The 13,030-nt window shown below is 44.2% G+C and overlaps 1 protein-coding gene across 1 annotated transcript in view; it reads right to left on the bottom strand.

Moving 5' to 3' along the window:
- Nucleotides 1-1,268: 1,268 nt before the first annotated feature.
- Nucleotides 1,269-13,030, bottom strand: part of SOBP (sine oculis binding protein homolog) — a 167,064-nt gene continuing 155,302 nt past the window's right edge. Inside the window, 1 exon segment of the mRNA XM_032275115.1 lies at nucleotides 1,269-3,208. The gene's annotated coding sequence lies outside the window, so the exon portion shown is untranslated.

A 13,030-nucleotide genomic window follows, 5' to 3' on the forward strand; every position in this document is an offset into this window, starting at 1 on the left:
TCCAAGTTCTTCATATGTAATAAAGGGAAAGTAAAGGCCCTTCCCATAGGGCTACTGTGAAGAATAAACGAGACTAATGTGCAAACGCTCGACACATATTCACTCTTGCATACATTATTGTTTCTATTTCTCTTTACATGTGCTTTTGATAGCCCAGGAGAATTGTGCATTCAGACAGCACTAAGATCATGAGAAGGAGGAGAGGAAAAAGGGTGCTGATGGCTTATGAGATGCCACAGAATCTTTCTATGTTGGAACAAAGGTACCTTTTGTTTCCAGAAGGGTCAAAATGTTTGCTTGACAATCTTGGACTACAGACAAAAGCAAAATCAATATCCTGGATGACTGTCTCCATGGCCAAGTCCAGATGAATAATGCTATCAGGACAACCACAGCCAGGTGCCTCTGTTGCTGGCACGTCCTTGGCTGGGCTTGCCTCGGCAGAGTTTAGATGGAGTCACCGCCATAAATACAACCCGCCACCAGGAAGCCTCCAAGATTCTCTCGGGTTCCATGGGAGAAGGAAATCAGGTCTCCAGAATCCACAGGATGATCACTTCAAGGGAACTGCTCATGGTGGCTCAGATTTTAATGAACATTCATTTTTTGAGATGCTAAACCAACTAAGTGTGGGACTCTGAACAAGTCAAGTTGTTTTTCTAGGCTTCTGTTTTTTCATATGTAGAACAAGAGAACTGAACTAGGTTTACAATGACTAGAACTAGATATTAGCATACTTTCCACCTTTGGAACTTTCTGATATTTAACTCAAGCACCAAAGAGCCAAACGGACCCATCCCATTCACGTAAAGCTGAAATAAAAGTCGCTCTAGTCAATGGGGTGAGATGGTGTGTGGATGTGAGTGGAATCCCTACAGCATGTTTGCCTCCATTGGCTGGTGCTTTTTGAACCTTATACCTGAACCCTTGGAGCTAAAAAAGATCAGTCTTGAAGAGCCCTTGCAAGGACACCACACCTGGGTCCACCAGCCAAGTACTCACCTCCCATGCACTGTGTGCCATCAGTGATGGGCGTGGTTAGGAAGCAGGCCCTGGAATGGACGGAGTGGGCTCTTGTCTGCAGACAAGCGTGAACTAGCAGGCCAGGAAGGGCCAGTGCCATCCCTGTAGCTTACTATCTTTTAAAACTCCTTAGTTTTATATTTTTAAATGTTTCCCCGGGGGGGGGAGAAAAATGAACACCTCTGTAACAACAAAAAAAATAACAACAGTAGTCATAATAATGAACAAAGCCAAATAAGCACATGTAAGTGCATTTTTTTTTCTTCGAGATTTATTTTTTGTTTGATGAATCTGACACCAGTCAGGGAGAGGAGAATGTTTGTGACCCAGCAGAAAAATACGCCCCCAGAGGAGGGGCTGCTGCTTCCTGCCTGGGTGGGTTTGGTGCTGGGGTTGATTTGTTATTATTTTTTTAATTTGTTGCTGGAAGTTTGCCTTTTGTTTACTTTTATAAATCTCTCTCGGGCTTGCGAGCTTCCCCTCCCTCCCGCCTCCCCTTCCCCTGCCCCCAAATTTCATTTTTAAAAAGCGAGCTCGCTCGCCAGGTGTGTCCCCCAAGCTCTCACAGCTCTAATAAATAAGGAGCACCTGTAAAACAGTAGCTTGACTTGTGAAGTGACTCTGTACAAAGGAGAATATAGAAATACAGTATGTACACCGCATCCTCGGGCCCATGGTGCTTCAAGGCCGGCGCCATGCAGTCCTGGCCCTTCCCACCCGCCACTCACCACCCCTCCTGCTGAGGCTCTTCGGCCTTGTGGGGCGGGGGCACCTGGACCCCTCGAGAGGGAACAATTGCTTTATTTGAGTTAGTAAACAGATACACTGAATCACAAGGTGATTTGATTTTTTTTTTTTTTTTTAGTTTTCTTCCTTTTTTGATTTTTTTCTTAATTTTTTTCTCTTCTTTTTTTTTTTTTTGTACTCATCAGAATGGGATACTCCACAACTGTCTCACCAACTCAGTGCCAGTACACATGCTCTAGAGGACTTCTGGACTCGCAGCTACAACTGTACAAGTGCACACAAGTGAATCTACCCTGTTATCCTCCACCCACTGATTGAGGATCGAATTGCACATTTCTCTTAACCATGACAGGAGAAAGCAAACAGTGAAACAGAATCATGGGTGATCTTTCTCACTTTCCCTCTTGTTTTCATTGGTTTGTCCATACCATTCTAATTATCATGAAAGGGCTCTGCGTATAGAGAGATTGTCTCACTGACTTCCTGGATCACCGAAAACCATCAGGGTTGAAATTTCATCCGAGTCTTTCCTGACGCCCAGCAAATATTCCCCCTCGGATTATTTTACACCTTGAGGGCATTTTGGTCTTCAGTTCAACACTCTTGCTCTGTTCCCAAATGGGGCGCTATTTAGGGGAATTTAAAGAGAAAGCTGAGAAGAATAAACATTTACCGAGTTCTCTTGGCATTCAGTCTCTGAAAAACCACAGTATAAACTATTCATGCTGCTTCTTATATCTGTCAAATCGAAAATTAAAAGCCATAAAAGTGTAACACTGAAAATATGGCATCAAAAAGGATAAAGGTGGCCTTTGTAAAAATAACAAGAAAAGTATATTAGCCAATAAAATATTCTAACTCTTCATTTAAAAGTGCATCCCGGGCAGGACAGAGATGACTCTGAAGCGTTGGGCCTCCAGGACCACCCCTCTCCGCCATCAAAACGTGAACAGTATAGGTCCGAAACCATACAATGCAAATCACAATTCTTAGTGTAGCAGCAAAACCACAGCAGTTTTTAAAAAGATTAAAAAAAGATTTTTTGTGTGTTCCAATCCATATCATCTTCCAGCCTCAGCCACTGAGCCTCGAAGACGGGGCGGGGAGAATACCTACATTGGTCCTTGTGGCTTGTTGGTATTTCGTTTTTTTTAAAAAGCCAGGGGTGAAATCCCTAAGTTCCTCTGGGGAGAAGCAGAGATGGTGGCAGCAGGAAGGCTGGGCCTGCTTGGTGGGTCCAAGACGCGAGGGCTTCTCTGGGCTAGAGGCCACCGAGGGAGGGCCGCTTCCTCTGAGATGCTTAATGACAGGAAGCGGCTTTATTTGCTTGAGTTTTAGCCAGAGGGGGTGGTGAGCTGACCAGCTGGTGTCATTGGATGGCGTGACATGGTTTGCTCTGCGCCCTCTCTCCACGAGCGTACCCTGTGAGTGAGCGTTCCTGGAAAAAGAGCAGAAGGGGCTGTCAGAATCCAGTGGACCGATCCCCCTCCCTCCGCCCAGCTGGGGAGGACCCAGGCATGAGTCAGACAGCAGCACACTCTCCAGCCGCCAGTGCAGACCTCAGAGGAGCCCCAGAACCACTGCAGCACAGCGTGATTTCAACAGGAGTTTCATTCACAGTCTGCTCAGGTCAGCCCTGCCAGCTTTGTGTGAGGAAATGAAACTCAAGTCGCTTTCTGGAATACCATAATGAGCAGGGTGCACCACGCCCTCACCCAAAGACCACAGCATCCTTTGCAATCCAGCAATGCTCTCCCTCCAAATGACTGCATTCTTAACCAGCGGGAGGTTTTTGTTTTGTTTTGTTTTGTTTTTCTGAGACAGGGTCTCACTCTGTTGCCCAAGCTGGGTGCAGTGGTGCAATCTTGGCTTACTGCTCTGCCTCCCAGTTTCAAATGATTCTCCTGCCTCAGCCTCCCGAGTAGCTGGGATTATAGGTGTGCACCACCAAACCCAGCTAATTTTTGTGTTTTTAGTAGAGACTGGGTTTCACTATGTTAGCCAGGCTGGTCTCAAACTTTGAGCCTGAAGTGATCTGCCCACCTTGGCCTCCCAAAGTGCTGGGATTACAGGCGTGAACCACCACACCCAGCCCCAGCAGCAGCTCTTCTGAGTCACCCAAGGTCACTCCAAAGTCAGGCAAGGTCACGGGGGGTAGGGATCGTGGAGCTCCAGACCTCAGTCCTGTAATCCCATGTCTCAGCTCTCATGTTTACTGAAAAGAGAGCCAATAGATTCACTTTTTGGAAAGTGGAAAAATTACCATGGAGATATATACCTATCTCCAGAAGCTTCCCACAAAGGCAGCTAAGCTGGAAGAAATGCTTGCTTTTTTCTGTGTGTGGGTCTTGCTTGTAAAAGGTGAGCCATTCACATCTCTTCACATCCAGAACAAATAGTAGCACTGGACTGGAAGAAAATAAACCAACCAAGAGCCTTGGGGTCCCAGGGCAGAGGGTCTGAACAGGATTTTCCACCAGGAAAGTCAGTTTCTGGGAATGCTCATCCCAACATTCACCGAGACAGGAGACTCTGCCTCTTTATCCCTGCAGGCTTCTTTCATTTGCTGCCAGTCACTTGGCTTGAAATACAGCTTCCTGAGGCCCCTCAGTCACTCCCGGAAGCAGACACATAGAAGTCGCTCAACTGCACGGCAAAGCCCCAGAGGTCGGGGGCTTGTCTGTTTTGCTTGTGTCTCTACACCCAACTCTTAGCTCAGAGTCTGGCCTGCTGTGGGCGCTTGACACACTTTGGTCACATGAGTGGGTCAGGCAGCTCTCTTCTGCCATGCCCCAAAACAGCGCCTTTTTTCCCTGCCGGTAAATGAGGCTGTCAGAAATGTGAATGGGTAAAATTTGGCTAAGGTGAGGTGGTGACAGAGGACTTGTAAACATCTTTACAATTGTTGAGCTTATTCTTAGAACAATGAACAAATAACTTCAGAGAGGTGATAGAATGTAGGACTTGAAGGGACCCCAGAGATAATGCAGTACCATTTCCTCATTTTATAGTGAAGAAATGGAGCCACAGAGAGACCTGGAAACTTGCTCAGAGCGTTTGTTAGTCAAAGCGAGAGCGAGAGGAGGTCAAAATGCCCATTGGGAGGACTAAGTGGGAGCTTGTGCTTTGAACCCTGCTCTCCAAATCCTGGTGTTAATGGCAACGATAATCATCAGCAGCCAAAAGCAAGGTTTGAAAGTCTCACTGTGCACGACAGGAAATGCCTGAGTTCCCCCAATCACATTAAATCACCAGATCTGTGTGTACTTAATATGTATATTAAATAACCAAAGTGAAAATGCAAAACACCACAAATATGTAATGGGGGTGGAATTACAAGGCCATGGAAACCTTTTCATTTGGCACGGTCGGATTTGGAAATGTGGATATTTATTTCTGAATAAAGTGCTCATATTTGACTGTCATTCTTTCTCTTTCTTTCTCAAGCATAGAGACAATGGAGAGAAGGGATACACAAACAAAAGCACCCAGGGCCACCATCAAATGTGAGGCCACAAAAAATGGAGGAGCTGCAGTGATGACAAGTGGCTCCAAAGCGCCGGGGTCACTTCTTCTGGGGACAATTCTTTTGCGTTTAGCAAGCACAGCCTGGAAGTTGCTGTGGAGGGAGGAAAGCCATCCCCACCTCTGGGCCTGGAACCAAGAGTGACTGAATCTTGTAGTTAGAGGGGGCCTCCAAATTCTTTCTTGAAAAGGGAGGAGGGAGAGTGTTGAACATTTTCCTCCAGTAACTGGAAAACACCACCGTGTTGAATTGCTTACTTGAGGATGCTGCGACTGCGTTTTAAATAATGTAGCTTTTTTCTTTAATGCAATCAGTGTTTTAAAAAATGAACACTTCTCCCATAAGTTTCTTTATATTCAAATCACCTTTGGACACGGACCAAACATGGACAGCATCAGCCTACTTAAAGAAAATTTCCAGGCTTTCACAAGAGACTGGGTAAAACAGGATTATAATAAGAGCCATTCTGGAACCTTAACTACAGCATTTGCCATCCCAAACACTATAATAATCATTATTATTCTCTGGTATCTATTATTGTCTGGTAAATAATATGTGTTTTCCCCCAAAGTTCTAAAGGGTGCAGCTGCACCACACTCTATTTTTCGCAGCCCTAGTCCTGCTGCTCTGAAAAGCTTGCTCGCACGGAGCTTATTTTAAGAGAATGGTAAAGTAGACAATTTGTGCTGTTTCCTTCCCTCTCACCACATACTTGCCATGCCTGGGACACCCACAAAGGCCAGATGGTGGCAGTACAAGTCCCTCTCTGCTGATAACATTTGAGGAGGGGGTGGTATTGAAGGCATCCTCGTTTGTCCTTCTGGCTCTGGCTGGTTCAGGGCAGCCCCCTTGTTGGTGACACAGGAATAGACTCGAGTATCAATAGAAATGAAGAACCAAGCTTGGTCTTCACTTCTCTGATATCTAGTGGCATGCAAGGTATGAAACCCAACAGAGTGGGGAGGAAACGAGCCTGGATTTTCAGAAAATGATCATGGCAGGACGTTCCAGAGTCTGGAGCTGATTCTGTTTTGTCCTTGCCAAGCAGAAGAATCTTATGGAAAAACTGTCCTCCGTGTCTAAATGCCTTCATCTGTGCAAAGGGGAAATTACTACAATAAGTGAAACAGACCTGAGTTACAGTCCAACACGCCTCTGACTGGCTCTGTGACCTTGAACCTGCTCCTCAGCCACCCTCCCCCAGAGCCTTGATTCTTCCTCTGTGCAATGGGGGCCTGGGTGAGCTTTAATATTATGTCTTTTATTTCTCACATGCTGAATTGTGGAATCTTTTAACAAATGCCCGTGTCAAACATGTAGAATTATAAACTTGAACAGCTGGATTTTAATCTGTTACCAGTACGTAAGGAAGCCCTTCAACTTCTGGACCCTGAACTCCAAAATTTCAGAGTCTCCTTCTCTCAGTTAATCACGACACACACACACACACACATACACACACACAATCTATTCTGGGATACCCCTTAAAAGCAGGGGATTCTGGGGAAGTGGCCACACTTGTGCCTCATACTGGGGTTTTCCTTTGAATTGGGCATTTGTCTGAATGCAGCATAACCCATCCCTGCTACATGGAGTATCAGACACACACAATTACACAGAAATAAGCCCGTTTCTTATGCCATATATGTGTCATATATGTACTATGTATGTACCATGTACGGACACTGGCACCACAAGGCATGGTCTCTACTAGGCACGTATGACCAGCTATCTTCAGAATTCCAGCCTGCCTTCCCCTTTTGGCCAGAGGAATGAAATATTTCTCTTCATGGAATCCTAACTGCACACGAAATGCATTGAGACTCTCTGTCCACCTGGTGAGTCACTTTTCTGTTTCATCAGGGAAGCATGGCCAAGAATGTGATCTAGATACTCATCCTCCTTTATAACACAAAATTTTCCAGAGAATGATAGAGAGCAAAACTGTGCCTGAATATACTCTTTCAAAGTTGATACTGTCAAAACACGGCCACTCTCACCTTTACTTCTTTGACCTTTATAGGCTACGACTTACACTGGTTTCATTTCATAAAACTTCCAGGTAACCACTTCCAAAAATAAATGTGTATCCAGAGAAAAATGTCTGTCTACTTCTACATCTCAACATTTCCAAACTAACTCTTTTGTGGTGGCAGATTCCACCTCTACCAGGAAGCCTGCCTCTTAATCTAACCCATTTTCCAAACTTGTATTATTTCCTTCCTCAAATACTTTTGTCATTAGCATAATCAAAATCCAGTAGGTCTGACCTGTCTTCCTCATTTAGAAGGCAAGCTCCCCATGCCTGTCATATTTATCCCCAGGAGTCTAAAACCCTGTGGCATCAATTCTATGATGTGCAAGAAATGCCTGCTGCCAGCCAGCTTGCCTTTGTCCAATTACCCAGGCCCTAGCAGAGATCCACTCACTCGGGCACGTCTGCCCATCACTTATCACAGTTAAATACAGCCATTACGTGCTGGCTGCGGCAACGCTGTTTATCTGGGACAATAACGAGTCCCTGAGGACCGGATTGCTCTCAGGTAGCCGCAGCTATTCTGGGACACTCACAAGGGTAGAGCCCTGCGGTCGATGAACAGAGCCGCCTGCACTAGCTGATAAACTCGGAGTGTGATGCCAGATAGTGGTCCCCACACCAAACCCAGCCCAGGAAGGAAGGTTTTGCCAAAACATGAGTCCTTCTCTCCTCCATCAACCATTGCTTCATGAAGAGTTTTTAAATGGCTTTTGAAGAGGATGGTATCTCTTTTCTTATAGTTCATTAACTGATGAAAACACAGGCATAAGGTTGGAGATACTGCTGGTCTGGTTCTGGACCACTGCAATAAAGTGAATATCGCAATAAAGCAAGTCACATGCATTTTTTTTTTGTTTCCCAGTGCATATAAAAGTTATGTTTAGACTATATTGTAGCCTATTAAATGTGCAGCAGTATTATGTCTGAAAAAATGTACATTTATTAATTAAAAATACTTTATTTGTAAAAGACACAAAAACAAAAGAAATTGCTGGGCCAGGCGCAGTGGCTCACGCCTGTAATCCCAGCATTATGGGAGGCCAAGGAGGCCAAGGCGGGCAGATCACTTGAGGTCAGGAGTTCAAGACCAGCCTGACCAACATGGTGAAAGCCCATCTCTACTAAAAATACAAAAATTAGGTAGGCGTGGTGGTGGGTGCTTGCAATCCCAGCTACTTGGGAAGCTGAGGCAGGAGAATTGCTTGAACCTGGGAGATGGAAGTTGCAGTGAGCTGAGATCACACCACTGCACTCCAGCCTGGACAACTAAGTGAGACTCCATCTCAAAAAAAAAAAAAAAAAAAAAAAAAGCTAACAATCATCTGAGCCTTCAGCGAATCATAACCTTTTTGCTGGCGGAGATTCTTGCCTTGATACTGGTGGCTGCTGACTAATCAGGGTGGTGGTTACCAAAGGCTGGGGTGGCTGTGGCCATTACTAAAACTAAGACAACAATGAAGTTGCCATATTGATTGATTCTTCCTTTCAGAAAGGATTTCTCTGTGTCATGCCACGCTGTTTAATAACATTCTACCCACAGTAGAACTCTTTCAAAACTGGAGTCAGTCTCTGTTGCTGTTTTATCAATTGAGTTTATGGAATATTCTAAATCCTTTGTTGTAATTTCAACATTGGTCACAGTATCTTTACCAGGAGCAGATTCTATCTCTAGAACCAATTTTCTTTGTTCATTCATAAGACACAACTCCTCATCTGTTCTAGAACCAATTTTCTTTGTTCATTCATAAGACACAACTCCTCATCTGTTCAAGTTTGATCATGAGATTGCAGCAATTCAGTCACATATTTAGGATCACATATTTAGGAAATAGTTCTCTTGCTATTTCCATCATATCTGCAGTTACTTCCTCCACTGGAGTCTTGAATCCCTCAAAGTCATCCATGAACATTGGTATCAACTCCTTCCAAACTCCTGTTAATGTTGATATTTGACCTCTTACTATGAATCAAATGTGAATGACATCTAGAATGGTGAATCCTTTCTAGAAAATTTTCAATGTACTTTGCCCAGATCCATTAGAGGCATCACTATCAATGACAGCTAGAGTCTTATGAAGTGTATCTCTTAAGTGGTAAGACTTGAAAGTCAAAATTCTTCCTTGATCCATGGTCTGCAGAATGGATATTGTGTTAGCAAGCATGAAAACGTTAATTTCTTTGTACTGCTCCAACAGAGCTCTTGGATGGCCAAGTGCACTGTCAATAAGCAGTAATGTTTTGAAAGGATTATTTTTTTCTGAGCAGTGGGTCTCAACAGTGGGTTGAAAATATTCAGTAAACCATGGTTTCAACAGACATGCTGTCATCCAGGCTTTGTTGTTCCACTGATAGAGCTCAAAGAGAGTAGTTTTAGCATAATTCTTAAAGGCCCTAGGATTTTCAGAACAGTAAGTGAACACTGGCTTCTACTTAAAGTCACTGGCAGCATTAGACCCTACCAAGAGAGTCAGCCTGTCTTCTGAAGCTTCAAAGTCAAGCACTGACTCCTCTCTAGCTGTGAAACTCTTAGATGGCATCTTCTTCCAATATAAAGCTCTTTCATCTACATTGAAAATCTGTTGTCTAGTGTAGTCATCTTCATCAATGATCTTAGCTAGATCATCTGGGCAGTTCGCTGCAGCTTCTACATGAGCACTTGCTGCTTCAGCTTGCACTTTGATGTTGTGAAGACAGCTTCTTTCTTTAAAGCTCAGGAACCAACTTCTGCTAGCTTCAAAATCTTTTTTCTGCAGCTTTCTCCCCTCTCTCAGCCTTCACAGATGAAGAGAGGTAGGGCCTTGCTCTGGATTAAGTTTTGGATTAAGGAAATATTGTGGTCGGTTTGATCTTCTATCCAAACCACTCAAATTTTCTCTGTGTCAGCAATAAGTCTGTTTTGCTTTCTTTTTTTTTTTTTTTTTTTGCTTTCTTATCATTTGTGTGTTCACCAGAGTGGCGCTTTTATTTATTTATTTATTTAGGGACAAGATCTCACTCAGTCACTCAGGCTGGGTGTAGTGGCATGATCACAGCTTACTATAGCCTCAACTTCCCAGGCTCTGGTGATCCTCCCACCTCAGCTTCCCAATTAATTGGGACTACAGGTGTGCACCATCACACCTGGCTCATTTTTCATATTTTTTGTATAGACAGGGTTTTGCCATGTTTCCCAGGCTGGTCTTGAACTTCTGGGCTCAAGTGATCTGCCGGCCTCAGCCTCCCAAAGTGCTGGATTATTACAGGCTTCAGCCATTGTGCCCAGTCATGGAGTATCAATTTTAGTTTCCTTCAAGGACTTTTTCCTTGCATTCACAACTTGACTGGCACAAGAAGCCTAGCTTTTGGCCTGCCTTGGTTTTCAATATGCCTTCCTCACTACGTTTAATCATTTACAGCTTTTGATTCAAAATGAGAAACATGTGTCTCCTCCTTTCACTTAAACATTCAGAGGCCATTGTAGGGTTATTAACTGGCCTAATTTCAATCTTGTTGGGTCTCAGGAAACAGAGAGGCCCAAGGAGAAGGAGAAAGATGGTGGAAGAGCCAGTTGGTGGAGCAGTCGGAACACACCCGACGTTTATTGATTAAGTTCGCCTCTTATATGGGCACAGTTCATGGGGTCCCAAAATAATGACAATAGTAGCATCAAAGATCACTGATCACAAATCACCACAACAGAAGAACGAAAAGTCTGATATGTTGTGAGAATTACTAAAACATGACACAGAGACATGAAGGGAGCACATGCTGTTGGGAAAATGGCATTGACAGACTCAACAGTGTTGCCACAAACCTTCCATTTGGACAAAGGCAATATTTGTGAAGCACAATAAAGCGAAGCATGATAAAGTGAGATACGCCTACAACTGAAAAACATTCCGTCTCCTTTCTAGTCTGTAACTCGTGGTAAGGAGAGGGTATGGGAGCTAAGGGTGAGTCTCAGCCTAGCTCAGTGTTAGGCTCTGGTCTGGGTGGCAGCTTCATCACCGTGATGCTACTCACCCTACGGCTCTGAGACGCTACGGTTCCTGTGCACTAAAGAATAATAATAATAAATAAAATCAGCCAATTGTAAGGCCTTGTTTTCTTTAATTTTTAAATAACTTTTTCCTTTAGCTATCTCCCTTGTTTTGCTTGTTAATCAGTAAAAATTACAACCATATAAGACTCCCTACTGGGATAACTCTGTCTTTAATTCTTCGTTTTACAAATGAACATGTTGTTTTCCTTTGCTGGTTCTATGGGTTAAATGGGGAAAGTGGTCTGTTTTTTCTTTTCTTTTCTTTTTTTCTGAGACGGAGTTTAGCTTTTGTTACCCAGGCTGGAGTGCAATGACGCGATCTCAGCTCACTACAACCTCCGTCGGCCTTCTGGGTTCAAGCAATTCTCCTGCCTCAGCCTGCCGAGTAGCTGGAACTATAGGCGTGTGCCACCATGCCCAGCTAATTTTTGTATTTTTAGTAGCGATGGGGTTTCACCATGTTGACCACGATGGTCTCCATCTCTTGACCTCATGATCCACCCTCCTCGGCCTCCCAAAGTGCTGGGATTATAGGCATGAGCCGCCATGCCCGGCTGGTCTGTTTTTTCTTATAAGCAGTCATTCCTATTTCTTGCTGACCACTAAAAGATTCTGAGGGACAAGAACCTAGAACGACGGAGCTCCCTGTTGTGCACTCACTGAAGTAGGTCCTTAAATTCACCCTGGACACGTATTTTCTATAAGTTCTTCCTGGAACCTGGAAGTTTAAGCAAACCAAATGACCCTGTCTCTGGCAGGCCCTCTTCCAAGGGATTCATGATTAACAATGTACTTATCTCTCTCTCTCTCTTTTTATTTTATTTTTTTTAACAAACACACCACAGCAGATGGCTCTGTCCATTCCCAAAAAGAAACAATAGAATAAAGAAGAATTGCATGATAGAGCTAATGTTCTGCAGGAAATTTTGAACAAGAGCCTAGGTCCTATGCCATGGCTTTCAGAACTAAGTACTTCCTACTGTGGTTTATGTCTTCAATGAAAGGAGATTCTTTTTCCTTTCTTTTTTTTGAGACAGGGTCTTGCTCTGTCATCCAGGTCGGAGTGCAGTGGCGCCAACAAGGCTCACTGCAGCCTCAACCTCTCGGGCTCAAGTGATCTCAGCCTCTCAAGTAGTTGGGACCACAGGCATAGACCACCAAGCCTGGCTAACTTTTTTCTAATTTTTTGTAGAAATGTGGTCTCCCTTTGTTGTCCAGGCTGGTCTCAAATTTTTGGGCTCAAGTGATCTTCCCGCCTTGGCCTCTAGGCCTCGTAAAGTGCTGGGATTACATGCATGAGCCATGGCTCCTGACTTTTTTTGGTAGTGGTGACAGGGCAGGGTCTTGCTGTGTCACCCAGGCTGGAGGGCAGCTGTGTGATCATAGCTCACTGCAGCCTCAAACTCCTGGGCCCCAGCCTCCTGAGTAGCTGCGTCTACAGGCATACACCATAATGCCTGGCTAATTTTTAAGTTTTCTGTAAAGATAGGGTCTTGAACTCTTGGGCTCATGATCCTCCCACCTCAACCTCCCAAAGTCTTGAGATTACAGGTGTGAGCCACTGTGCCCAGATTAGGAGTCAAATTGTATTGTACACCTAATTTGTGTCAAATACAGCATCAGGCATTTTTATACACTTATTTCATTTGGAAACAAACAGCAACGCTACCGAAAT

This window comes from Sapajus apella, unplaced genomic scaffold (genome assembly GCF_009761245.1).
Source record: "Sapajus apella isolate SASKATOON/1434 unplaced genomic scaffold, GSC_monkey_1.0 scaffold6, whole genome shotgun sequence".
Taxonomy (NCBI): Eukaryota; Metazoa; Chordata; class Mammalia; order Primates; family Cebidae; genus Sapajus; species Sapajus apella.